Source organism: Oryctolagus cuniculus, chromosome 8 (genome assembly GCF_051225735.1).
Source record: "Oryctolagus cuniculus isolate XC-2025 breed Fujian yellow rabbit chromosome 8, ASM5122573v1, whole genome shotgun sequence".
Classification (NCBI taxonomy): Eukaryota; Metazoa; Chordata; class Mammalia; order Lagomorpha; family Leporidae; genus Oryctolagus; species Oryctolagus cuniculus.
Window position 1 is genome coordinate 104,413,037 of NC_142874.1, and position 25,774 is coordinate 104,438,810.

At 36.6% G+C, this 25,774-nt stretch overlaps 1 protein-coding gene and 1 pseudogene across 7 annotated transcripts in view; both read right to left on the reverse strand.

Moving 5' to 3' along the window:
• The window catches only part of CCSER1 (coiled-coil serine rich protein 1), a 1,433,531-nt gene that overhangs the window by 946,656 nt on the left and 461,101 nt on the right, over positions 1–25,774 (reverse strand). The window lies entirely within an intron of this gene.
• On the reverse strand, positions 13,018–14,747 carry LOC127483165 (protein SET-like; annotated as a pseudogene). Its single transcript, XR_016212574.1, has one exon. The product of XR_016212574.1 is annotated as a protein SET-like (transcript).

A 25,774-nucleotide genomic window follows, 5' to 3' on the forward strand; every position in this document is an offset into this window, starting at 1 on the left:
GCAGCCATTTGAGGGGGGTGAACCAACGGAAAGGAAGACCTTTCTCTCTGTCTCTCTCTCTCACTGTCTAACTCTGCCTGTCAAAAAAAAATAGTAATTTTAAAAACCCCAACTTGGGAAAATACCATTACCTAAAATAAACCTCATTGGCCGGCGCCGCGGCTCACTAGGCTAATCCTCCACCTTGCGGCACCGGCACACTGGGTTCTAGTCCCAGTCGGGGCGCCCGATTCTGTCCTGGTTGCCCCTCTTCCAGGCCAGCTCTCTGCTGTGGCCAGGGAGTGCAGTGGCGGATGGCCCAAGTGCTTTGGCCCTGTACCCCATGGGAGACCAGGAGAAGCACCTGGCTCCTGCCATCGGATCAGCGCAGTGTGCCGGCCGCAGCACACAGGCCGCAGCGGCCATTGGAGGGTGAACCAACGGCAAAGGAAGACCTTTCTCTCACTGTCTACTCTGCTTGAAAAAAAAAAAAAAGATTAAAATAAACCTCATTTCTAAAAGGTCCAGGTTATTTATGATGAATTTAATCTTAATTTGAATAACTCTCAGACAGGCACATAGGGCCTTCACATATGTGGTTCGGGTTATGAAAACGTGCACCTTACCCACTTCCAGAATACCCCTTAAAATATACCATGTCACCAGGAAAATCTTTGCATCTGGAATCCCACCTTCACAAATACACACACTTCTTTTTTCTTCAATAAGCTTTCCTTTAATTCACATTCACAAGTGCAGCTAAAAGTTAATTTCAGGGAAACCTCTGGGAACAGACTGTACAGAGCTACATTCTACCTCACTTTCTAAATATGGAGAAACACTACATAAATTATAGCCAAATTTAATTTTAATCATTTATGGAATCTTCAAAAAGTTCATGGAAAATACATATCTTGCTTTATGCTGCTGTCCCTGGACAGCACAGGATGGATGTCAGAGTACTGGTCTTCAAACTCATCCTTACCAACTCACATTTTTAAACACATACACACACACTCACATACAGCCTGTTGTGTGTAATCTGGTGATGGATAGATCTAGTACATGAAGCAAAAGACCCACGTTTAGGATCAGACAACCATAACCATGTCTTCCTCTTTGGACCTTTCACATGGCTGAGCCTCTCTTAACTTCTTGGTACCATTTTTTCTGTTTAATTTTTAATATTCCAGTAGGAGGACATCAAGTCATCAATTGATAACTTGTCTCCCATGAAACATGTCAATGTGGAGGGGGTTTTAAGCATACACAAGGGCCAAAGTGCCAGCTCTCATAGTCAAAGTGAGGTAGTTCAATAAGCTATGCACTTCACATCCTTGCTCTCCATGGTGATAAAAATAACAGAAAGACTTCCTGCTGTGCAGAGCCAAAGCTGCTGCTGACTTATCCCTGAGATTGCTCATGTACCTGAGAACACACTGCAGGAATGAGGGTCTTGGGTTAAAATATGCAAAAATACAAAACCAGAAAATTTATGTTAAGAAAAAAAAGTAAAAATGCACAAGATACATAGTTCGCACAAGTGCAGTTGGCATCCTGGAGAAAGCAGGACCCAAAGCACAGTTGTCCCAAAGGAGCAAATAAATACAATGTCATCAGCCCAGAGTATATGGTGGGAATGAGGTTAGGAGTAGCAGTTCTGTATTTGTTCTCTCAACCACCTTTTTGCTGGCCATCACAACTCATTGCTTGGGACAGTTCCCAGCACCCTACCCCAGGACTGGGTTATAAGGAAACAAGATGTGGAAAACCCTCCCTTACTCCTGAGAGATTCCCTCCCACAGAATGTAGCAGCTTCTAGTTGGTTCCATTAATCTGATCCCAGACCCAATCTTTTCATCCTGGTGAAGAAAGTATTATTCCATATCCTCCCTTAAAAGGAAAACAACTGCCCTATTTAGGCTGGACCCAAGCACTTGAGCCATCTTCCACTGCTTTCCCTGTTCATTAGCAGGGAACTGGATCGGAAGTAGAGCAGCCAGGACTCAAACTGGCTCCTATATGGGATGCTGATGTCAAAGGTGGAGGCTTAACCCATTATGCCACAAGACAGGCCCCAGAAAAGAATTATTACGGAAAGACTGTATAAACTAATCATCTATATCTCCTTCATGCATCCGTAAACAATTAAACACACCCCGCTAATCTGTTTCAGTGCTGCTTCTCCGTATAACTCAGAAGTAAGAAGAAACATGCTGGAGGTGGTGGATTTTACACCAATGTTTCCTTTCTGGCAAAACGGCACATAAAAGTGACAGCCACTTTCCTGTGGATGCTGTTTTTTTCTTAGAACTAGTGTTATAGCCCTCAAACGTGACGAAAGTCAGCTGTTTGAAAGACCTGAGTTAACTTGCCTCTGTGTTGGTGTCAATTTTTCGCTGAATTGAACCAGTGCCGGAGATTCCCTAACTCTGTAATTCAAGTTAGAAAAAGTAGCATAATCTTTGTCTGTGTACTTCAGGTTAGGTCTTTCTTCTGACCTGAAAGTGAAAGAATGCTAAGTAGTTTAATTACAAAAGGACATATTCTAATGAGAAGGATATTACGTCTAAAAATAGGGATAAGACAACATAACTAGCTGTGTAAATATCTGTAATTATATTCAAGATTTGTCCATTGTAAGACATTAGGAGCAGTACCTGTATTTCTTGCTCACAGAATCCTCCACAACTCTATGTAAACATTAGATTCAGTGTGGAAAAAGAATTTGGCTCATCTAATTATCATTCTCATTTAATAAATGAGGAGGCTCAAATTTTCGAAGTGTCAGACAGAAGTGACAGGATGCTGGTCTCCTAATCCAGTGTTCTTTTCTCCACATTTTGACATCTCTTAAAAGGGTTAAAATTTAAAATATATTTATATTTATTGTTCTGTTTTCACTAGAGTTGCAATAGCACGATATTATTACCTTACAGTCTTAAGGAATTAGAAAAAATAGCAAGGGCCTCCACTACCAATTAAAACTAGTGACAGTCTCCTCTTCCAAGACTAGAGAGATTAAACCTCTGCGAGTGCAAATCTACTCATAAAAACTTCGGAAGATCATGCTTATTCTTGAAAAGACAAGGCTGACTCGATTGTCTGTATTCATTACCTTTTTCACAGGCCATTAACGTCATGAGCATTTCTCTCATTATCTACCTTTTGCTTTCACATGTGATTTGAGATCCAGCTTAAAGAGCATTTTACTTACGAAAGGAATTAGAATTAATGAAAGTGGAGATGAAGTACAGTAAGGTTGAACGAAGAATGACTCAAATTATTATTTAAAAAAATACCACGCACCTAAAGATACACATCAAATCTCTCTGCACACACATCTTTCACTTTGTTATTAATCATTTAATTATCAGCATTGCATGCTATTAATTCAGCTATGATTGAATTATTAATACAACAGGGTTAATTTCTCATAACACTGAAACTGAGAAAGTTGAGAGCGCAAAATCAAGGACACCTTACAGATGAAAATAAATCAAATTTTTTTTATTCTCCCCTGATATTATATAAGTGTTTCTCAACTTAGAAAACATCACAAACTGGTTGGTTTCTCTGTGTTTAATAAATATCAAATATTTTAAAAACCTTAAAATTCCTTATCTCTAGTTTTTCATTCCGATCATCACATAAACCACATAAATTCTCTGATGTGTTGGCAGACTTTTATATTCAACATTTTCCAAATTGCACATTTTGGAGGAGGAAGGTTAAGAAAAATTTTTTTCTCTCTCTCTCTCTTTTTAAAAATTGATCTCTTCATTTATTTGAAAGGCAGAGTGTCAGAGAGAGAGGGTGTGATGCAGGCAGGGGGGAAGAGAGAAAGAATTTTCCATCTCCTAGTTCAGTCCTCAAAATCTCCACAACAGAGCCCGGATCTCCACGTGGGCCTTCCACACGGGTGACAAGGGAACCAAGTATTTGGGACATGTCCCACTTCCCAGGGACATTAGAAGTGAGGTGGATTGGAAGCAGAGCAGCCAGGAACTGGTGCTCCAGCTTGGGACGCCAGTGTCACACACGAGGACGTTTAAGCTGCTGTGCTACAATGCCCAACTTAGAGCTGAACAAAATCTGATCTCTGAGGAGAAATCATACCACTATGATACTGAAGAGCTTTTAAAATAATTGAGTTCAATTCCATTGTAGATCATTGTTACCACATTTACTTTCAGATGTGCTGACACAGGAGAAAATCATCTAAAAAGAAGGAATAATTTTATTATATTCTAGTTAATGTTTTGGTGGCCATAGTAGTCTATAAATACATTAAACACTGGAGTTTTTTTATAGTTACCTATGACGCATACACGTTAGGTATATTTGTTACTTTAACTTTTTATGCTATAACTGAAATGAAATATTTTTAGTGGGAGAAATACACAGAAAAATTCTTCTTCATTTTATCACTGCTATTGAAAATAAAAATATTTTGTGAGAAACTCCAGTTATAATATGATTTGCCTATTATGAACTTCTTTTTGACAATAAGAGTTTTATATTCTCAGTGTAATAGAGTCAATAAGATGAGAAACATTTACAAAGATGGGAATTATATTCTTAAAAATAAATTTATCTTCAGTGCTTCTTGTTACCTGCCAATTCTCTTCACTATCAGAATAATGAAGCACAAACCACTATTTTTTTTTTGCTTACTTCACATCCATATCATGTAGCAAATTTGATTAATCTTTCAGAACCAGCTGCAACCATAAAATCCATCCTATTTCATTATCACATAAAATAGTTAGAAGCTAATGTTGTTTTAAGAGTTTCTATGTAAAATTCTCCTTTATTACCATTTATGGAGTTCACATAATGGAACTGTAGATACAATTTACAAGTACATTCATAAAAATATGTTACTGTATGTATATTTACTTCTGATTATACCAGAATTTCTTAAGGCAAAACAATACAATTTCTTTAATTTGCCTTTAGGAATAGAAGAAACTTTTATAAAAGTCAATGTCTTACAAATATAAGCAGCTGGAATCATTTTTAATATATGAAAACAGTCTATACTTAAAACTGTCTCAAAAAGAAATTCTGATATAAATATACCACCAATGCTATGCTTAAGTTGTACAACCTACAGGCTACTATTTAGTTTTAGGAGATACTTCTTTGTCCTTCATTTTTAATATTTAGGATCTAGCAATCTAAGTAAATCAAATGCTAGCTACAAAAGTATAATTTAGTAATCAATGCTTCCAAAAGGAAAATCAATTCTTCTTCTGAAACATGGCATAAAGGCAAAAGCTAAAATTACTGCCATAATATACTATATATAGGAAGCTAAAACTTCTAATAATTTTTTAAAGATTTATCTTATTTACTTGAAAGGCACAGTTATAGAGAGAGACAGAGAGAGGGAAAGAGAGAGAGAAATCTTGCATCGCTGGTTCACTATCCAAATGGCTTCAATGGGCTGGGCCAGACTGAAACCAGGAGCCAGGAACTTCTTTTGGGTCTCCCACAAGACTGAAGGGGCCCAAGCACTTTAGCTATCTTCTGCTGCACTCCCAGACATATTAGCAGGGAGCTAGATGGGAAGTGGTACAGCTGGGACTCGAACCAGTGCCCATATGGGCTGCAGGCATTGCAGGCAGTGGCCTTATCCATAAATCAATAGAGGCACAACATTACCCATTTTAGAAAGATTAATAAAAGCTACCTCAACCTTAATATTCAAATTTCATTTGTTTCATTAAGGCAAGTAACAAAAGGAATTATGATGGTTTATATTCAATTTCAATTAGAAAAAGGTTTTTCAAGTTGTCATAGATTCTCAAATGCCTTGACCAAATCCACTTACACACAATCATCTAGGTGACTTTAAAATACATTACTTCAGGGTTCTACCTCCAGCCCACTATATCATAACCTTGTCTTGCTTTGCTATGCAGTTAGCTTTAACTAAACACAGCGTATATCAAGGTTACTTTATGAACTTCATGAAAAATGGAATTAAACTAAAGATTTATTTGGTGCAAAATTTTTTTTCACAAGTTATTATTTATATTAAATAACAACAGGACAGAGGAGCTCAGTGGCTCCAAACTTAAAATATTAAGAACTTAGAAATATTAATGTCTCATTTGAAGAGTATACATTGTATGCATTTATTGAAATATAAAATTCTATAACATAATTACGCTATATATGATTAAGAATAAAAAGATATGTTAAGTGAGATGAATGGGCTAAATAACCTTTATTTTTTATTTGTACATAGTTTATTCATAATATGTACTTTCCATGAACTTTTTGAAGACTCCTCATAAAAGAATGGGTTAGAAAAATATTCTAATGCTCACTACTGAGGAAACCACATTATATTTTTTTTGTGCTTGAGGTAAGATTAAAAAAAGATCTGAAAGCAGCTGAAAATTAATGAATTGGTAATGAATAACTATTGTTTTATTTAATCAATAGTCTTGTATCTTAAATTATTCACTCTTTAAGAAATTTCATTACCAAATTATAATATTAATAATACATAATAAGCACTAATTTGTTTACCAAACCTACAGGTTTTAGTTTGAATTACAAAACTTTAGTCCAGAATATTGATGGCTTAATTCAAATTGCATCTAAAGAAAATATGAGGGGTCTTCAAAAAGTTCATAGAAATGTGTTTTATGAAAAAACATGCGTAAATGTCAAACATTTTTTAAAAGATTTATTTTATTTATTTGAAAGGCAGAGTTACAGAGAAAGAGAGAGAAAGAGATAGAGTGAGTGATCTTCCATCTGCTGGTTCACTACTCAAATGGCCACAATGGTTGGGGCTGGGGCAGCCAAAGCCAGGATCCAGGAGCTTCTTCCAGATCTCCCATGTGAGTGCAGGGGCCCAAGGACTTGGGCCATCCTCTGCTGCTTTCCATAGTGCATTATCAGGAGGCTGGATGGAAAGTGGGGCAGCCAGGACTCTAACTGGTACCCAAAGGAGATGCTAGCATTGCAGGCGGTGGCTTTACTTACTACATCACACTGCTGGCCCTGAATTTCAAAATTTTTACACCAAACTAAACTTATCATTTAGTTCCATTTCTCAAGATTTTTAAAAATTACTCATGGGAGAAACCAGTTCTATGAATCCAATTCTATAATAGATTGCTCCCATATGACATAAAAAACAGGTGTGAACATGTGAACTATAAAATACGATTCCTTTTTTTAACACCATTAATCATCAAATGATATTAATAGTTTTTAGGGATTTAGGAGTTCACAGTCGCATAATAATAACTGAAAATCCTGCTAACTTTGGCCCTGTATTTTTTAAACTCAGTTGAAAATTCAGTCATCCTTCCTATCAATGAATTGTGCAGTCATAATATCTATTAATGCTAAGAAACTGGACTTATAAAATACCATCATAAATGGAGTCCTAGAAAAATATTTGGGTAGCTTATCACAAAATTGCTTCAAAGAAGATACTCTGCTTCAAGTCTGCGTTCTAAGCATTATAGTAAACATGATGGTAAAAACACACAACAGGTAAAACAAGCAATTGGGCTTATTCTAAAAATGAAATGAAGTTATTTTCTAAATAATAACAAAATTAACCATAAACAGACAAGAAATACAAAGGGTATCTATACTATTTCTCTCTGAAATAGAATTTTTATCCTTCCTCTGAAATAACTATGGGACTTTGGTAGAAATTACAGGCAAAATTATTTGTGAACATGAAAATATATAACAGTTTAAACATAATTATGCATCACAGAACTGTCAAAGTATAAATGTCTATTGCAAGGAACAAACAAAAAATCCTTGAGGCTCGTAAGAGAATCTGACGCTAGACCTTGAAAGGGGTGACACAGATATAGAGTGTCAAAGCTGGACTGATTTAAATGATTCTGTTTAAAGCAGCTGAATTACCTTTCCATTATTCATCAAATACCACAATCATACACATAAACATGATGCGTGGCTATAAATCACAAGGTTAGATAAGTTAGAAGTTGCAAGATGTTCCAGGTTTCTGTTGATCAATCATTTCCTAACTCCTGTATTGAAGACACAGACACTCAGATGGTTGGACTCTATCTTTGGCTCCAATATATTCCTGCTTGAATGTTATCTGTTTCTTTCTTTCTATGCTGAAGTGCACTTGACATTTAAAACCAGATAACAGTGGTTGCTGGTGGCATAGGATGGTTTCTCTTTTACACAAGCAGAAGAAACACAGATTGGTATCAATGTTCAATTGTCTTTGAAGCAGAATTGAGAATGAAAAAGAAAATACCCAGTTCTTTTCTTAACAAAACAAAAAAGCTGATAAAATAAAACCTCTGTTTTGTTCTTTCCTCTCCAGATAAAACTACATGTTTAGGAAGGATAATAATTAAAAAATTACTCAAAAACAAATCAAGTTATATTCCTAAAACAACACATACTGAAATGACAATACGAAATAATTTTCACATTGACATTTTAATAACAAGAATGAATTTTTTTGTAAGTACTAGTTACATATTAACTTGTATCATTTTTAAAATCCTTTAATATTCAGTATAATATTAATAATTTACCTAACATACAGAGACTGAACAGGATGCAAATAGCCAACTTGGGTTTTAAACCACTAAGTCTGGCTCTAGTATAGATATTTCAATCCCCTCCTCCCTCTTCAGAGACTAACATCTAAAATCTTCAATGAGCTCATTAAGCCAGACTCTGAAAGTCATAAATACATACCTATTAGATGATAAAAGCTAATTTGACCTTAGAGTAATATCTATGATCTTTTAATTTTGTTTTAATGTAAAGCATTTCTCATTTGTCAACAGTATGGTTAAAAAAAAAGTCCATTATACTGAGAAATTTAACTGAAACCAGTTTTATTTTTATTTAATTATTATTTATTTGACAGAGCAACAAATGGAAGGAGGGAAAGAGAGAAAGAGAGAGAGAGAGAGAGAAAGAGAGAGAGATTGAGATCTTCTATTTGCTGGATCACTCCCCAAATGGCTGCAACAAGGGCTAGATCGGGCCAAAGCCAGGAGCCCAGAACTCTGTCCAGGTCTTCCACATTGGTGGCAGGTGTCCAAGTACTTGAGCCATCTTCTGTTGCTTTCCTAGGTACATTAGCAGGGGGCTGGTTCAGAAGTGGAGGCACCCATATGGAATGCTGGTTGTTGCAGACACTGGCTTTACCCACTGCATCACAGTGCTGGCCCGTATTTTATTTTTAAATGTTTATTATTTCAATTTATTTCAAAGGCAGAATGATGGTGGTATGGCAGGAGTGGGTGGGTGGGTGGTGGGGAGATCTTTCATCCACTGCTTCACTCCCCAAACATCTGCAAGAACCAGGACTGGGTCAGGCAAAACCAGACAGAACTCCACCAGAATCTCCCACATGAGTGGAAGTGGCTCAAGCACATGTGGCCATGTGACTTGGACGTGGCCTACAGACTTTGGTTCTCAGAAATTTGTCTTGAGAAATATAACACAATGACAGAACACCTTGGTAGATGATTTACTCTAATGGTGGAGACTTGAAGAGCTTTTCCATTGTTTCCTGCTATCCAGGGATTTTTCCTCTGTACTGTCTCATAAGGTTTGGCTCTTTGGCTTTGTTGTTGTTTAAAGATTTACTTTATTTATTTGAAAGACAGAGTTACAGAGAGAGGTAGAGCCAGAGAGAGAGAGAGAGAGAGATTCCATTCTGCAGGTTCACTCCCCAAATGACAGCAACGGCCAGAGATGAGCTGTTCCAAAGCCAGGAGCCAGGAGCTTCTTCTGGGTCTCCCATGTGGGTGCAGGGGCCCAAGGACTTGAAGCATTTTCCACTGCTTTCCCAGGCCATAGCAGAGAGCTGGATTGGAAGAGGAGCAGCTGGGACTCAAACTGGCGCCTATAGGGGATGCTGGTGCTGCAGGCTGAGGCTTTAACCTATTGCCACAGCGCAGCCCCAATATTGTTGATTTTAAGATTTATATATTTTATTTGAAAGGCAGAGTTATAGAAATAGAAATGAAGAGAGGAGAGAAGAAAGAGGAGAGAGAGAGAGAGAGAGAGAGAGAGAGAGAGAGAGAGAGAGAAATATCTTCCATCTGCTGCCAGGCCCAAGCCAGCAGCCTGGAACTCCTTCCAGTTCTTCCCATGAGTGGCAGAGGCCCAAGCATTTGAACCATCTTTGCTGCTTTCCCAGGTGCATTAGTTGAGAGCTGGACTGGAAGCAGAACAGCAGGGACTGGAACTGGAGTTCATTTGAGATGCCACTGTCACAGGCGGCAGCTTAATCCCCTGCAGTGCAACTCTTATAAGGGTCCTACATTTGTTGTGATATTCTGCTGTCACCTTTTTGAAATTCTCCATAATTTCTAAACGAAGAGACCTACATTTTCATTTTGCACTATATCCAGTAATTATGTAGCTAGCCCACCTTCTACTTTAGTTTTCTGGACATGACCATGTTTCTGCCCAACTTCTGCCTTATTTGGCCTTTTTTTAAACTCTGTGAACTACCTACCACCTTACTTCCAACAAACAGTTTTTCTTTTCTTTTCTTTTTTTTTTTTTTCATGAAGTGAGCAAATGTAGGTTTCTGGGACTTGTATCAAAGAACTACGCTATACTTTTGGGCAGGCTCAGGACTATGTGCAAAATGCTGTGTGAGGATTTTTCCAGCACCTCACTCCCTTTGCTGTGTTACCATCATGCCCCTTGGTGTGATCTCAAGGTTTGCTTGAGAGTATTATTGCTCCCAGGGTGTTCAGAATTCATTATCAGGATGCTGTGTTTCATTTTATTCTTTCTAAGTCAGAGGCCAAACACTTCTTGTAACTCCTCTGTCAAAACATATGAATGCTGTATCTTGGGCCTCACCACTCTGACCCTTCTTAGGTAATTAATCCAGCTAATACGCTGGTAGCTGATAAGGGACTGGCTCAATGTTTTTTAACAGATTTACTTCCGCTCCAGCTGGAATGACTCCACACACAAATATTTAGGGCACGGTGTCTTCTCAAAACAGACATTTTGTGACATTTGGTTTCTCAAATCCAACCAAGTAGGGAGCCATATATTCTGCCTACAAGACTGTATTGAATTTCAAAGCAAAAATACGTAAGCTGTTCGAAGAGTGACCTCTTTTTATTGGAGAGAATAAAGTGCCTTAGAGGTCAGTCCCAGAAAATTATATGAGCTTTGTTTTAATGTGGAATTACCCTGCTTTAAAATGGAGTTACGTGCATCATAAATCTTGGAAGTTTTATGTTATACTGCCTAAGTTTCTTTTCAGAGGTAGCTCTAATAAATTGACTTTAACTCATTTTCTCCCTTTGTTCATTAGAAAGGCAAAAATTAATGGTTGCTTTCTGTGATTATCTTGTCTTTCAGATGATGAACTATTCCCTACTCTCCCAGTATATTGTCCTACTAAATTATCAACAGAAATTTTAGGATATGCTTTTCACCATTAACAAAATTAATCTATTTGGTATCGTACTCTAGTTACCTTCTAGATTACTTCTAGAAAGTTTTCTGTAATCCAACATTTTACCTTGAAACAAATATTTGAGGGGGGTCAAAATGTTTTATTGCTTTAATATTTAAAGCATTTTAGTTGTAAATAAACTCAGTAATTTTAAATTGTACTTTCACTGAACTAGCAATAGAAATATTTGCTATTGGCTTACTTGTACCTATCACATAAAAGAAACTCAAAAAGAAAGAAGAGAGGAAAGGGAAAAAGTATTAAAACAGAAAAAAAGTGAGGACAACCAGTAGTATTTAATATATTTATGAAGTCTTCCATAATAAATGAGCTGATTCTATGTAGGAAGATAAAATGTCTCTTCCTCTTATGAGATTGAAGATCTTTTTTATTTTATGTAGATGAATATACTAATATGTGGTATGTTCTATATATATATATGTACACACATACAGATGCTTCAAAAAGTTCATGGAATATGTAATTAAAAGTCTGAGTTTATTTTGGTACAATTTTTTTGAAATATATCGATGACTGTTTCATAATACATCTTCTTTGCATATGAAAATATACTTTTAATTCTACTTTCCATGAACTTTTTGAACTTCCATTTTGTGTGTGTATGAGTGTATAGCATAAAACAGAAAATAGTTTTCTTAATTCAAAATAATACAAAATATCAACATGAGACTTTGTTTAGTAATAAACAGACATAAATATGAAATATTCCTATGATATAAGAACTGAATTTAATGTTTTAGAAAAAGCCTGTCTTTGCTTTTTAAACTCCAGAAAGCTTAAGTGCTGGTGAAATAAATAAATAAATAAATCTTAAAAAAAGTATATTAACTGAGTTCATTGTTTTGAGATTCAATTTTCCCTTTTTCATTATTGCAAACAGATATAAGTCTGTTGGCCAACCGTGTTACATATTCTAGCTCTGGTATTATTTGCCTGCATATTATAAATGGGCACCCTTTTTATCAGCAAATATCATGTTAACAATGATATTAGCAGATGAGAATTGTATTGCTTGCATTAATTATTGGTTTGACTTTTAGGTACTGTTATTGGTTTAGAAGCAAATGATTCAAGTGGTACAATGAGTAGCATAAACTTGTCCATTCTAGAAACTGAAGCAGATCAATAACCTCACTATCAAAATGTCAGTGCTAGAAAAAAATTAAAATTTATCACTTTCAATATACTTATTCATTTATACATGTATGAATATGTGCAAGTAGTTAGTATAAAGTAGCACTTGATAGTTGTTCAAATGCTCTTTACAAATGTTTTAGATAAGAAGATCAGGAATGACATCAGAAGAGTGGCAGAATTTCAGATTCAGACAGAATGACAGTTTCCTTAACTCATATTTAAACTGAGGTTCTAGATAACTAAGCATGACTTTTCTTCTGGAATCAAAGATCTCACTTAGCAATATGACTCCTATGTCACTCAACTGAGGTGTGAAAAAACATGAGTTGAATATTTTAAGACCAATGACTCAAGCATGCCAGTGATCACTAAAGCACACATTTCACTGGGTTGCATTTATCTTTTTTTGTACACATTTAGTTTTATTGTAACAAAGCAACTTGTACACTTTTAACGTTTAAAACTGAGCATCTTTCTTTTCCAGTGAAACAAAAAGAAAATTTAAAAATAAACAGGAACAAAATTACAATAGAGAATGTCAATTCCAAATAAGATCCTACAGGTTCTGCTGATTCTCCCATCGAGTGGCAGGGCTCAAGTCATCATTAGGAGAGAACTTTATCTAAAAGTGTCATCTTCAACTGCAAGGATGTCCGTTAAACATCACAATTAAACATGCCAAAGGAGAAGCCATGTTGTCAAAATGCCCACTTAACCCACCCAAACATCTCAAACCCACCCTTTGCTGACCTTCTATAACCCCATTTTTTAAAGTCTTTTTTTCTTTTTTTAAACAAGAGAAAGTAGACAGACACATGTTGGTAAATGCTAACTGTCCATATTCACATAGAGACACAGTGTAATCTCTGAGCCAATATACAGAGAAAGGAGGAGAAAAGATAGAATTCTATGCACTACTACACAGGGGCCTGGCACCCTCCAGCTTCCAGCAGAGCCAGGAGCAGGAGGGTTTCTTTTTCCCGCAGAGCACGGTGGTGTTGATTCCATACAGTTTTTGTCGAGACAAGAGGGATAAAATGAATTTGGAACAGAAAGGGGTAGAGATTCTTTTCCCATTGTATTCTGCTTCAGGTATTTTCCCCACAATAAGGTGAGAACCATGGTGTAGAGAAAAGAGACCTCAAAAACAGGGCGACTGAGCACAAGAGGGAAAAAAAATAAAAAGATGGCAATTTGGTCCCAGGGACTGGAGAAAAAAAAAAAGTTGGAATCCATCAGTGTTTTCTATTAGTCATCTTCTCCTTCATCCTCCTCCCCTTCTTCCCCTTCATCCTCATCCTCATCTTCCTCCCCTTCATCCTCGTCACCTTCCTCATCAATGTCTTCCAACCCTTCTTCTTCATCATCATCATCATCTTCTTCTCCTTCCCCTTCTTCATCATCCATATCAGGAACCAAGTAGTACTGTAATGGATTCGGCCAGATATCATCCTTGATGACCTCTCCTAACTCATCCTCACCCGCGTCAGAATGGTCAGTAAACCAGGTGAAGAAGCTCTCTGGCTCCTTGTGCTGCCTCTTCCTGCTGGCTTTGTTCTGCGTTCCACTTGAACGTTTCATCAAATCCTTTCCACATTTCCATTTGATTTCGGTGGACTTTGAAGATGGATCACCACTCCCATTCAGATGAAATTCTTTGGAGAGAACTTTATTATCAAAGTAAGGATTTTCATCAAAATAAAAATCTATTCTGTAACCTGATTTAATATCTTCAAATTCTGTACTTCCACTCTGGTCAGATAATGCAGCGCCTCTTCATCCTCCTCCCCAAGCAGTGCAGACACTTGTGGATGGCTGACAAATGTTGTTACCCAAAAATTTGGGATTTTGGTGATCAGTTCTGACCTCTTCTGAAAAAAATGATTGGTGGAGTTTGTTATATTTCTGTTCTACTTTCAAAATCTCCTCAATGGCTTGTTCATTAAGTCTGTCTATTTCATTTTGTACTTCATCAATATGTTCAATTGCTTCTTCTTGTTCTTTTTCTGCCGTTAACAAACCCGGAGAGTCTGATGTGTCCGCCGGCCTCGGGCCAGGAGCTGCTCTTGGCTTCTTCGCGTGAGGAAGGAGCGAAGACGGGCACTTGGGGGCCATGCTCCCAGGAAACACTGACCCCAGCGCCAGGCAGGAGGAAGCTGTGAGGACTCCATTTATCTTGATTCAGTATATTTTTATTTATAAAATTTTTTAGTATCTATCCATACAATGTCTAAGATGATTAAATAACTCATTAGCTAGCTAAATTTGAGATATAAACTAGAGTAAAAAAGAAAAGTAAAACAATGCAACTCTTATTAAGCATGGAAAAAGGAACCTGATATAAATATGACCTGGTTTCTATCCTCAGTGTTCTTATTATTTAGTGAGAAATGCTGTCATAACAAATTCTAAGTAAAATGTATATGGCATAATAAAGAAAATTGATCATCACTCTATTATGGCCAAATACAGTGTACATACCAAGATGTAGCTATTACAGATAACTACAGGAATCCAGGATTCTATCTCAGAAGCAGTAACATTTGATGCAAGTATTGGATTTTAATATGATGTTATCAGAACAAATGGGGTGAAGTAGGCAAAGAATCCCATAAACAGAGAACAAAATGAACAAAATCATAGAGTGAGGATATATGTATAGATAAGGCTAGAGAATAACCTATTTTCATTATAGAATAGATTGAAGTTTCTAAACAATAGACTACTCACATTAAAAGGCACACTGCTGCATTTTACCAAAGCACAAAATCAAGGACCAAGTGGAATGTAATAAAGAGTAAAGGAAATTGGAAAGGCCGAATAATAAGTGAGGACATTGTTTTCTGGATTAAAATATTAGGCATATTTGGAGTGTAATGATAATAAAATACCTGTGTGGTTTGAAACTATACATTATCTCATTTTAAATTAGTATTATCTATTAATGATGCACATTTTAATGATAACATATATATTCATCACTGTAGTAGGCAAAACTCTGAAATGGCATCTAATCCATCCTTTGGTTTGTAAGCCTTGAATATTCTCCTTCCTCTGAGTGGTGGAAACCAAATATGATGAAATAACATACGATTACCTTGGTAATCAGTTCTATCTGAGTTAATTTTTAAAAACCAAAACATTGTATCTTGCATGGTTCTGACTCAATCAGAATAAAGCAAATGGCCTTGAAACTGAAGCTCCATATTTTTTGTAGATACAAGAAAGTGACTTCGCCAATGATTATCTGAGGTAGGATGAGGACCATCGGATGACACACAGGGACTGCAGTACCGTAAGATCCCAAATAGAGAATCTAGCTAAATCCCAGCTGAAATCCTTACCCATAGAAACTGGAACTTTTATTCTAAACCCTTGGACCAAAAATATAATATTTAACATATAGTGATAAGGTTATTGTCATTCTGGAAACCTGAATTTTCTTAGCAATATCTTCTGTTATAGAAATGAAACAACCTCTCTTCAAAAGTACTAGGGAAGTAAATATTTTCTTTCTATATGCTCATTTTCACACATTTATAGCAAAACACAATCTTTAATTGTTATTTATGTAAGAGAACATAACTTATAAAGTGCACATTTTTATAGATAGAAAAGGTTTTGGTAGATAACTTTAAATATATTACTAATTCTGCAGATAAACACTTTCCATATATGCATACTTGATAATTATATCTGTGTACATCATACATATTCTGGCTTAATCTATAAAACCAGACCATTTAAAAAAAAAAAAACATTATATGATCAAGTAAGCTTTCCATCATTTTGAAGTACAAAGAAACTTTTAAGAATGAGGAGCTAATATCTCTGTCAAGTTAACGTCATTTTCATGAACACTGGCAAAAGACATCAGATTTCTGGGTCAGAAACAAAGGACTTTATTACTCTTAGGGATAGCAGCAGCAAGGGGAATGGGAGTTCTCAAGGAGGCCCCTGATCTCCCATTACCACAGGTTGATAAAGAAACCCAAGTGACATCTGCACGCACAATGGGTCGTTTTTCAAGAGGTTGACCTTACAGACACTGAGTCTTTTATAACAGGCAATAGCCATGTCCATCCTTTGTTGCACAAGGAAAATCTATCTCAAGATTTTAAGGCTGTAAACCAACCTGCCTTTTGCTAGACATGTATTGTAAAAAGACATTCCTAGCCTGAATGCTATACAAACAAGCATTATTGAAAGCAATGATTTTCAAAAACAAAAGCAAAGACTATGTCTGTTTTCAAACCTGCAGAAATATGAAACACACATGAAAAACTGTCTTTATACAAATTTTGGGTGCAGTGCTTGCCAATCTTCATATACTCAATACATAAGGAAAGAACGGAAGAGGCACAAAGCTTTCATTGTTTATAAAATATGTCTTCCTGGTGTTAAGTCTTTTGTCTAGTAAATTGGTTTCTGGTATTGATTGTACCCTCTAAATTTTGTTGTTGTTGTTTTTCATCTTTAAAATGCAGCAGCCAGGCCTTCCATTTCAGTTTCTCTGCTTCCGTTAATTCTGAGATCCCTTTTCAACACGATTTGTCAGAGGTTTACTGTGATTAATCTCAACAAGGACAGCTGTGGACACTCTGCTGCTGCTCAGGAACTCTGCAGTTCGTAGATTTTTCAAAGTTCGAAATGATTCTTCAGATTAGTGATAGTAAATAATGCAGTTTGCTATTGCCCACATCAAATGAAAGGAAATTGTTTTTTTCCAGAGTAAATATGTGTGTTTCTGCCAACAAATTGCAGAAGTCATATCACATCTGTGAGCAGATGATCATAATTAATTTAATCAGAAGATATCGACATTTGTGCAACATACTACGGTGTTATAATAGCACCTGCCTGGATTGAAAATTGAGGTTTCATTACATGTTCTCTATTGGTCTTTGAAAAAAGGTGAACATGGCCAATAGAACAGCTAAATGTTTCTTCCATTTGTGCCTATTCTTTCCTCTATGGATTATTTGCTGTGTGCCTGTGTGAAGTTTGCAGTAATTATCCTAGTCTTCACCTTCAAATGTCTGAAAATCATCATAACAAACAAATCCGACTATCATAATACAGAGTTCATATAGTGAGACAATGACATATAAAATGCACTTTATATCATAATTGACAGGTAGAGATTTCCAATTTGGCTGCAGTTGTGATCTAATGTTTTGAGATACAGTTAATTCCAAAATTTATATTAAAAATCATGATACAACTTTTTTGCTATTATTGTTTTTAAATGAATGTTCTGTGTCTAAATATATGAAACAGGTAATAAAATGATAGTGGCAATAACTCAATGACTAAACAAAAGTAGAAGCATACAGGAAAAAAAAGTTAAAATCTTTAGTACTGTGTGGTCCAATAACAGTCATTAATACATGTGATTATTTACTTTCTTTCCTCTTTATTTTTTTTTATTTTGGGATAACATTTTCAATATATATTAGAATCAAGGGCTTAATGTTCTACTACATAAAGAGTTCAACAAAAAAATGTAAAACACCATAGTTCAGCCAGCGCCGCAGCTCACTAGGCTAATCCTCTGCCTTGCAGCGCCGGCACACTGGGTTCTAGTCCTGGTCAGGGCTCCAGACTGTCCTGGTTGCCCCTCTTCCAGGCCAGCTTTCTGCTGTGGCCAGGGAGTGCAGTAGAGGATGGCCCAAGTGCTTGGGCCCTGCACCCCATGGGAGACCAGGATAAGTACCTGGCTCCTGCCATAGCATCAGCGCGGTGCGCTGGCCGCAGCGTGCTGGTGGTGGCGGCCATTGGAGGGTGAACCAGCGGCAAAGGAAAACCTTTTTCTCTGTCTCTCTCACTGTCCACTCTGCCTGTCAAAAACAAACAAACAAACAAAAACACCATAGTTCAACAGGAGTACAGGCAAGGTCTATAAACAATAATCAAATGATGACATTTAAATTTGTAAAAATGAAATAAACTCCAAAATTTAAGTCTTGAGTCACATGTCAAATTTGCAGGCTCAATTGTTTTATGTGCACAGACAGCATTGTAATAGCCTAGAAAGTTCTATTGGATATCATTGCTTCAGAAACTATATTTCCATTGTTCTCCAAGAGTTTCTAAAACAATAAATTTTATATCAATATGAAAATTAAGCAAATACTTTATAATTATGAGACTATGCTTTATAGTATATTCATAAATTTAATTTCATAAATTACATTAAGTTCACTGAGTTTAAGTGTATCTCAGAGAGATACAGATACAAACCAGATGTCCTTCTAATCTTTTAAACTATTTCTTTTAAACTAAATCTTTTTAAACTATTTCAAGCTAAGGCCCATTTCTTACATTACGGAAAGGAATCCCAAAGGTGTATTTAATTCATTCTCAAGAATCTTTAGGTATAGAACAAACTATCCAGTCTTAAGATGAATTTCATATTTTCCACAGAATTTCCTAATCGAAAAATTATGTTGAATTAGAAAACTACCAAGAGAAAATTAAAATTAAATGATTAGTACAAAAATTAAAGGTGTGAGGGTGAGTGTTATAGCAGTCAAGAGGCTGCTTGGGATGCTTGCATCCCATATCAGAATGCCAGAGTTCAAATCCTGGCTCTGCTTCCAATTCCAGCTTCCTACTACCCTGCATCCTAAGAGTCATCAGATGACAGCCAAGTTTTTGGGACCCTACAATCTATGTGGAAGACCTGTATTAAGTCCCAGGCTCCTGGCTTTAGACTGGCCCAGCTCCTACCTTTGTGTATTTGGAGAGTGAACTGGTGGATGGTAGCTCTTTTTCCTTCTCTGTCTTTGCAACTCTGACCTTCTCTCACTATCTCTCTCTCTCTCTCTCTCTTCTTTTTTTTAAGATTTATTTATTTACTTGAAAATCAGAGAGTTACACAGAGAGAGAAGGAGAGGCAGGGATAGGGAGGTCTTCCATCCACTGGTTCACTCCCCAATTAGCCACAACAGCCAGAACTGCGCTGATCCAAAGACAGGAGCCAGGAGCTTCTTACGGGTCTCCCATGGGGTACAGGGCCCCAAGAACTTGGGCCATCCTCTACTGCTTTCCCAGGCCATAGCACAGAGCAGGATCAGAAGTGGAGCAGCCAGGACACAAACCAGCACCCATACGGGATGCCAGCACTGCAGGCAATAGCTTTACCTGCTATGCCACTGCGCTGACTCCCCTCTCTCACTTTCTCAGTCTTTCTACCTTTCAAATAACTTGTTTCAAAATTTTAAAAGCTGTGAAATCAGCAATCTACATTTATAAGAAAAAATCTTTAAATCCCTTAAGATCAATTTGTAATTGCATGTATACTTATATATAATTAAAATAGTGCATGCATGTATAATATACATATTTGCATAAAATTACATATGAAAATATATTATTTTTGCTCTACCAAATGCTTTTGTAAAATATCCTTTGCCAATAATACTTATTAAAAAATAAAGGACATTCCTTAAGTTAAAAAAGTCATCTTCAATGTATACAAAATATTTTATGAATAAGACAATAATTAAAACAATTAATAATTCTTCATTTTTTACCGTGTCAGACACCAACCAACATGTTTCATAAATCAGTTCCTCATTTGATGATCTGCATGTTCTATGGATGATCCTACACTATTGAATCCTCATAATTACTTTTAGAAACAGCTATTTCACAAGTAATGAGTAATAAAAACTAAACTTTCCCTGGGACAGTTCAGTAAGCAATAAAGGTCTCAAAATACAGAGCACACAAGACCCAGTAGAACAGTTCAGAACAAAACTACATATACAAACCTCAGTTTTGTTTAATCAGATTTTGTCTCAGGTTTTATTAGCTCTAATAAAACAAGAAAAGGTAAACTATTCTTTACAAAATATTTTGTCCATTTCCTTAGAACACAATTTTAGGACCTACTGAAAAATACAATTTCACTGTTTTATATATAATTTATATATAAGTTTATATATAATTTTCAGTGTTTTACTTTTCTTTGAGAAATAAATATAAAGCAACAAAACAATTTTCTTTAACATTAAACACAACTGAAACAAGAAGCACAGTAGAGAGCGGCACATTCTGACACAGCAGGTCAATCTGCCACCTGCAATGCTGGCATCTCATAATGGTGCCAGTTCTTGTCCTAGCTACTCCACTTCAAATCCAGCTCCCTGATAATGGCCTAGGAAAATCAGCAGAAATGGCCCAAGTGCTTGGGCCCTGCCACCCAAGCAGGAAACCCAGATGAAACTCCTGGCTCCTTGCTTCAACCTCACACAGCCCTAGCCATTGCAACCCTATGGGGAGTAAACCAGCAGGTGGAAAATCTCTCCCCTGGCCAACTCTTTCACATAAATAAATAAATCTTTAAAAAAGAAAATAAAAAGAGAAGAAGAGAAAGATTGTCTAGTATTTTGAAGGAGAAAATCTTTTTTTTAATTTTTTCACATTATGTGTATGATTTTAATCAGAATCATATGTCAAAGGGAAAACTCAGATAAGCCAAGCAACATTTTAAGGTTTTATTGTAAGGAAAACAATGAAAATCTGAAGAAATATAGTAACATAAAAATGATGGAGTTATGCAGATATATTTAGAATTAGAGTGGTATAACAACAACAACAACAAAGAAACTTGCAGATTTTGCCAAGTGTTTATGATTTTAAATTTAGGGTTCATGGATAGGTGTTTAGTACAGCAGTCAATATCCCCACTTTCCACATCAAAAGGCCCAAGTTAAAGTCCTGCCTGTACTTCCAATTCCAGCTTCCTGATAATGCATTCTCTAGGACACAGCAGGTGATGGCTCAAGTCCTTGGCTTCCTGTTACCCATGTGGGAGACTCAGATTGGGTCCCTGATTCCTGGTTTTTGCCTGGCCCAGTCCTGCCTATTGTCAGCATTTTCGGATGTGAACCAGTGAATGGAAGATATCTCTATTTGTCTCTGTCTCTCTGACATTCAAATAAAAATAAATAAATTTAGGATTGAACCAAATAGATATATACATGTGGTGTTTTACTAACCCTTTGTTTGCATATGCAATCATCCTGAAGTTGCATACCACCATAAAAGAGGAGAAATTAGGACATGTTCCATTTCACATTTCAGCCCTAGGAAGGGAGAAGACAGAAAAGAAATGTGGTATTAACTAAGCAACTAAAAATAAGGCATTCTAAGCTTGGTTGTTCACTTTGGTCATCTTAAGGCTTGCAGGGAGGATTAATGTGTCATTGAAAACAATTGGAGTTTGTGAACTCAGGAGGCTTCCATTGCCTTGGCAACTCATGACAAGAGCATCGGGTGATTACTGACGTCATAAATAAGAGTGTCAATTGTTAAATCAACAACAGGAGTCACTGTCACTTACTCCCCATGTAGGATCTCTGTCCTTAATGTGTTGTACTATGAGAATTAACAGTAAAACTAGTATTCAAACAGTACTTTATACTTTGTGTGTCTGTGTGGGTGCAATCTGTTGAAATCTTTAATTAGTATATACTAAGTCGATCTTCTGTATATAAAGATAATTAAAAATGAATCTTAATGAGAACTGGATGAGAGAGGGATTAGGAGATAGGACGGTTTGCGGGTGGGAGGGTGTTAATGGGGGGAAGAACTGCTATAATCCAAAAGTTGTACTTTCAAAATTTTTATTTATTAAATAAAAGTTTCTAAAAAGAAAAGAGAGAAAAAAGATCATTGATTTCTTTTTCAGAGAATACACAGATATAAATAGTAAATGTGAAAAGATTATCATAGTTTTTTGACGAACTTATCAACAAAAATTTCCAATCCAGATTAAAAAGTAAATGACTTTTCATACTGTTAAGAAATTCTACCATTAACTCAGATATGTTCATGGATAATAAATGTTTTCAAATAAAACAAAAAACTTTGGTTTGGCTGGTGGGTGTGTGTATTTGTGTGCACATGTGAATATATAAAAGGTATCGACTGTACTGAAGTTCAGCACATCTTTCCTTTTCATATATGTATAACACTTGTCACAGTTGATATCCTAAGGACGATGCTCATGCTATGCTACTGAGGTCCTTTACATTATTTCTTAACTGATAAGGAAAAAGACATCTAGTCTTAATAACGGAGAAGTGGTAATAGACAAGCATGGATTATACCCAGCAGTTAACATTACCATCACTATTACAGGTTCTCTGCCAGGAACTTTATAAATGTTATCCCGGGGCTGGTGTCGTGGCGCACTAGGTTAATCCTCCACCTGTGGTGCCCGTATCCCATATGGGTGCCGGTTCTAGTCCCGGTTGCTCCTCTTCCAGTTCAGCTCTCTGCTATGGCCTGGGATAGCAGTGGAGGATGGCCCAGGTGCTTGGGCTCCTGCAACCGCATGGGAGACCAGGAGGAGGCACCTGGCTGCTGGCTTCGGATTGGCGCAGCTCTGGCCATTGCAGCCATCTGGGGAGTGAATCAATGAAGGAAGAACTTTCTCTCTGTCTCTCCCTCTCACTGTCTGTAACTCTACCTTGCAAGTAAATAAATTAAAAAAAAAAGAAAAAAAAAAAAAACAAATGCTATCCTACTTACTCCTCAAAACAAACATATTAGATCCAATTATCATTCCCATTTTACACACTGCAAAACTGAGATTATTTCTTTATCGTATTCAATGTTCATTGCCTCCTCCCATCCCCAGTGTAAGCTCCTAGATGGCAGGGTCACTCGCCTGTTCTTTTCACTCATCTATCACAACTGTCTGTAACAGTGCCTGCCATGTTGTATGCATTAAAACAGAAAAGCTGACAAGTAAATGAAGAATGTCCATTAGTTTATGCCCTACAATTATCAATAAAGCCAATGAAATAATTAACTCAGTGGATAAGTTTCCGTTTATTTCTCAGCTAGTTATACTGACTGACGCACATGAAATTTTATTGGCCTTCCTTGTTCAGGATCTTTGAATTTATTTAATCATGTCCTTTTAACGTTTGGTTCATTAAAATCCCTGAAAAACACTTTTAGAAAACAATGTTGCAATAATCAGCTTTAATAACTTTAATAGCAGTTAGAAAAGCAGGGAGCCAACACTCCTAAAAATAGCTTGGTGGTGTGCACTATTCTTAAGTGTTATAAACTCCCTCAAAACAAAAAGATGATGAGGGTAGTCTTTCATTCAAATTCCGTCATGTTTTGAACTGAAATGTAGTCCAGAGGAAGGGACAAGACAAATTCACCTTTCAGAGTCTTGGTTAAGAAGGAGGTTAAGGTAGGTACAAGGTACCTCAAAAAGTTCACAGAGAATTTGCATTTGTAATTCCATTTTCCCTGAACTTTTTGAAGTACTCTTGTATTTAATACCCCCATAAGTATCCCAAGCGTTTACATGTTGGCGTCCTAGCTCCTATTACCTTAGGATGTGATCTTATTTGGGAAGTGGCCTATTGCAGACGTAATTACTTAAGATGAGATCATAATGGAATAGACGGGACTTACTCCTATACAACTGGTTTCAAAGAAAGGAGAAATGTGCACACTCACAAAACAGCAGGAAAAACCCAAGGGAAGATAAAAGCGGAGGTCCAGGAGTGACTGTATAAGGTAGGAAAGCCGAAGATGGCCAGAAAACCAGCAGAGCTGGCAGAGGAGTGGAACACACTTTTCCTTGGAGCCCTCAGAAGAAACCAGCTCTCTCTGGACTTCGATCTCAAACTTGTGCACCTAAAACTGTGAGATAACAACTATCTGCTGCTTAAGCCATCCAGTAGTGGAAGTTTTTAGTCCCAACAAACGAATACACCCTCCTTCCTTAGAGCATACTGTATTTGCATATTTATCTGCTCAAGAGTTACTACAACTAACCTATCAGAAAAGTTTACTCTATTAAATATTGAGGTATACATCAAAATATACATGAACGTCCAAAAGCAGCTAACTGTCCCTAAAGGTCTTTATACACTGAATCAATAACTAATTTTATATAATCTAACAATTTTGGTTAAAATGCAGTACACTTTCAGAACACCAGATGCACCTACAACTAACTAAATAAATAAACTCATATGTAAAATCTTCCTTCTGCACAAAATTGAAATTGATCAATCTGTGTTCCCTTCTATTACCAATGATTATTACGATTTACTGGAATCCTTTATTCAACAACATGTAAAAGGAAAAAATCATGAAAATATCTTCAGGCAAAAATTCATCTGTAATAATATTTTCTGAAAGATAATTTTTGATGTACAAATGTAAAGGCTGAACCAGAGTATGAATGTCAGTATTAATATTTATACACTATGACCTGGTTACCCATGAGTGTCACAGTAACCCTTATAGTTTGAGATTTTTCAATGCTATTCAGAGTACAAAAGTACATATATTACTGGTCACTACTATCTTGAGGAGATATTATAATTTCAGTAAATAAATTATCAAAAATTATCTATGTTTTGCTATTCATTCATGCTTTTAATTCACTGTGAAATGATGTGTAGTATTTTCCTTTCAAAGATTTATTTATTTATTTACTGGAAAGCAGAGTTACAGAGGGGGAGATATTCCATCTGCTGCTTCCCTCTTCAAGTGGCCAAAATGACCAGGGCTGGGCCAGGCTGAAGCCAGGAGCTAGGAGCTTCTTTCAGGTTTCCCACATGAGTGCAGAGGCCCAAGGACTTGGGTCATCCTCTGCTGCTTCCCCAAGAGCATTAGCAAGGAAGTGGAGCAGTTGGGATTGAACCAAGGCCCACATGGGATGCCAGCACTGCAGGCTGTAACTTAACCCACTGAGCCACAGAGCCAGCCCAATGATGCATAGCATTATAAGAACATAAGTAAGGGGCTGGTGTTGTGGCCCAGTAGGTAAGCCATCTCCTGCAATGACAGCACCACATATGGATGCCTATTTGAGTCCTAGCTGTTCTACTTCTGTTCCAGCTCCCTGGTTTTTTTCATTTGTTTCTCTATTTTTGGTTTGTTGTTTGTGGTGTGGTTTTTTAAAAAAAATATTTAAGATATATAAAATTCATGTATTTCATGTATACAGATTCAGAAACATAGTTATACTTTTGACCCTACCCTCCCTATTCATGCATGTGAGAAAGGAGTGAAAGAGGATCCAAGTCTTACACTCCTGCCGCTCACATGAGACCCACGTGCAGCTCCTGGCTCCTGATTCTAGCCTGGCCAAGCCCAAGTAGTTGC